Here is a 4,294-nt window from a genome sequence, read left to right on the forward strand (position 1 = left end):
CTGCAAAGTCCCTTTTGCCATGTAATTTAAACAGGCATAAAACTGAGAATTATGGCATGAAAATATTTGGGGGGCCATTTTCCAGTCTACCAAAGTCAGTATTACTCCTAAGAACAGAAAAAGAATTCAGAAGTGCTAAGGGTGAAGGTACAGTTCTGATATTCCAGCTGTAATTTCACTTCTTTCCCACTGAAGAAAGATGATTGGAATTCAGCTGTAACATTCTACAATATTATGGTGATAACCTAGATCTACCCTAACTTGTATTTTTTAAGTAAATTAGTCACAAACTTTGATACAGGTTGAACTATATGAAACTACCAATATTTGTTTCTGACTATAAAACTCTGCAATTTTATATGGTTTAACCTGGTACTAATAAGTTAAAACACTCCTCACGTTAATTACATCTCACAACTGTTGGAGGTGTAACTTTGTTGTGACAGATTAGAGAACTAATGTTCTAGGATGAGGAATTTTTTCCTTCAGTAGGTTTTGTAAATTTTTACTGTTTATTTGGAAAACAACTTACCCTGATTAAAAGCATTTCCAAATCATAAGTGTGTATCCTCCCAATTTTTATATGACTTTAGTGTCAGCTTTTGTTTAATCAAAAGCTTTTTTTTTTCTACCAAATGGTATGAAGTCTCTATGTGGAGAGACTGCTAATTACTTGAGCCAGCACCTGGTCTTCCTTTATTTCTTTGTAACAGAATCCCAGAATTTATTCAGGTTAGCAGTGTGCCCAGCTTTCCTCATGTATATGAAAGTGGCCGTATTATCTAGATGTTAGTTCTTCCCAGCTTGATCTATAGTTTCAATGCAATCTGAAATAAAATCACAGCAAGGTTTTCATGGATATTGTCAAACCAACTCTAAAGTTTATATGGAGAGGGAAAGACCCAAAATAGCCGATACAATATTGAAGAACATAGTAGGAGGACTTCACGACTTACTATAGAACTACAGTAATAGAGACAGTGGGAACTACTGAAAGAATAGACAAATAGCTCAATGGAAGAGAATAGGGAGCCCAGAAATAGACATACATATAGTAAACTGATCTTAGATCAAGGAGCAAAGGCAATACAATGGAGCAAACATAGTCTTTTCAATAAATGGTCCTGGGACAACTGAATATCTATATGCAAAAGAATGAAGTGGGATCCCCCCATCTCTACTATATGTATATACAGATTTAGTCAAAATGGACCAAAGGTCTAAATAAATGTAAGAGCTTAAAATGATAAAACTCTTTGAAGAAAATATAGGTATAAATCTTTAGAGACTTCCCTGACGGCCCAGTGGTTAAGAATCTGCCTGCCAATGCAGGAGACATGGGTTCAGTCCCTGGTCCAGGAAGATCCCACACGTTACAGAGCAACTAAGCCTGTGTGCCACAGCAACTGAGCCTGCACTCTAGAGCCTGTGAGCCACAACTACTGAGCCCATGCTCCACAATTACTGAAGCCTGCATGCTCTAAGGTCTGCGTGCTGCAACTATGGAAGCCCATGCGCCTAGAGCCCGTGCTCCCCAGGAAGAGAAGCCACCGCAATGAGAAGCCCATGCACTGCAACGAAGAGCAGCCTCTGCTCGCTGCAACTAGAGGAAGCCTGCACGCAGCAACGAAGACCCGATACAGCCAAAAAAAAAAACCAAAAAACTTTTATTATGTTGGATTAGGAAATGGCCTCTTAGATATAACATGAAAATTGCAAGCAATGAAAACAAAATGGATACATTGGACTTCATCAAAATTGAAAAGTTTTTCGCTTCAGAGGACACTATCTAGAAAATGAAAAGGCCTACTCAATTGGAGAAAATATTTGCAAATTATATATCAGATAAGGGACTTGTATGTAGAATATATTGGAAACTATTACAACACAATAATAAAAAGACAACCCAATTTAAAAATGAGCAAAGATTCGAATAGACATTTTCCTGAAGAAGGTATACAAATGGCCAATCAGCCCATGGAAAAAATGCTCAAAATCGTTTGTCATCAGGGAAATGCAAGTGAAAACCACAATGAGATACTACTTTACACCTGCTAGGATGGCTTAATGAAAAAAGATGGACAATAGCAAATTTTGGAGAGGGATGGAGAAATTGGAACCTGTGATTAATAGAATAATGCTCTCCCCAAAATGCCCATGCCTAAACTCAGGGATCTGTGAATATGTTACCTTATTTGGCCAAAGGGAATTTGCTATATGATTACGTTAAGGATCTTGCGATGGGGGTTATTATTGTGGATTATCCAGTTGGGCCACATGTAATCACATGGGTTTTATAAGAGGGATTCAGAAGTGTCAGAGAGAAAAAGAAGTTGTGGCAGTAGAAACAGAAGTTCAAGTGATGCCTTTTGAAGATGGAGGAATACCAAGGAATGCAAACAGCTTCTATAAACTGGAAAGGCAAAGAAACAGAGTCTCCCTGGAGCTTCTGGGGGAATGTAGCCCTACTGACAACTTAATTTTAGACGTGTAAAACTAATTTTAGGCTTCGGGTTTCTAGAACACTAACATAATAAATTTGTGTTATGACAGTAAATTTGTGGTAATTTGTTATAGCACCAATAGAAAAACCAATTCCAAACCCACTTACATTGCTAATGGAAATGTAAAATGGTGCAGACATAAAATAGTTTGGCAGTTCCTCAAAATGTCAAACATAGAATTACCACATGCAATTCTACTCCTAGAGAACTGAAAACAAAAGTCTACACAAAAACTTGTACGTAAATGTTCAAAGCAGCATAATGCATAATAGTACAAAAGTGGAAACACAAATGTTCATAAATTTTTGAATGGATAAACAAACATGGTATATCCATAGAATGGACTATTATTCAGCCCTAAGTAAAGAAATTAATGTACTAAGAATGAAGTACTGATACATGTTACAACACATATGAACCTTAAACATGAACACTTATGAGCATAGTAAGTGAAATAAGCCAGATACAAAAGGCCACATATTGTATGAATCCATTTATATGGTATGTTCTCAATAGGCAAATCTATGGAGACATAGATTAGTGGTTGCCAGGGGTTGACAAGGGTGGAAAGTGGAGAGTGCTACTGGGTTATGAGAGGGGTGATAAAAATGTTTTGGAATTAGATAGTGCTGATGGATGTACTAAAAACCAAGAAATTGTACACTTTACGGGGGTAACTTATGGTATGTGACGTATATGACAACTTAAACGTTGGGGGGAAAATAACGATCAGAAGTGTTATTTTCTGCATACATTTTATGTGCCAGGCCCTGTGGCAGTTATAAACTCTGTTTATAAACTCTGCCTCACTGATCTCACAGTTTTGTCAACAGTGCATATTTCACATTGATAATTTTAGTGACTATGTGAGTACCTACCATGCCACCAACCTTTCTAGCATCCTGGAGGATTCCCAGATGAATAACACCTGGTCCCTGAATAGCTGAGTCCAGGTATACACATGAGACAGGCTGGGACCTGGGACCATTTCCTGCAGTGCTGCAATGCTTGCACCTGAACAAACGTCTCCTGGGGTAACAAAATACAAAGAAACTATGAGAGACTAAAAATATGTGCATGCACAGTTGGGGTAAATTATGGGCAAGAAACAAAAAGATCAGAAGAACCCCACTGCCACTTCTGGAGAGCTGGAAGCAAAGGGAGCAAAAGCAGGGTACTGTGCATGCCCCCTGCAACCAACACCACCAAATGCATGAGCAAACCACCTAAGCTACCCCTCCAGCCCACCCCTGGACACACCCTACCCTCATCCCATATAAGGAACCAGCTCACCTGCGCCCCACCCCCTACCTTCGGGAACTAGCAAGGGAACCTGTTACTTGGTTTTGCTCCTACCTGCAGCCACAGAAGCCCCCCAAAAGCCTTGTCTGAATTTCTTGACTGGCCTCTTACCAATTTCTATTGATTGGGGAAGGCCGAGAACCCTGGTCTATCACACACAGGTGTGTACATCAAGCTCCAAGAGGAGCCTGTTGATTTCCGGAAAAGAGCCAAGACAAACACCTGTAACCAAGGAAACAGAGCGCTATCTCATCCCAAACAGCCGCCAGCGCCTCCACGTCGGCGGCGGTGCCAGGAAGTGACGTCACGCCCAAGTTCCGGTTCCGCCTCGGTCGACGCGCTGCGGTATCTCGTGTAACACTGAGGTACACGTGCGTGCGCCAGGTGGGCGCTGCGGTAGCATGGACGCTTTGGATCGAGTTGTGTAAGTGGAGTGGGTTTTTCCCCCGGGTAACGTTGGGGAGAAGGGCCTCTGTAGCGGGACGGAG

Source organism: Hyperoodon ampullatus (assembly GCF_949752795.1).
Source record: "Hyperoodon ampullatus genome assembly, chromosome: 12".
NCBI classification, from domain to species: domain Eukaryota; kingdom Metazoa; phylum Chordata; class Mammalia; order Artiodactyla; family Ziphiidae; genus Hyperoodon; species Hyperoodon ampullatus.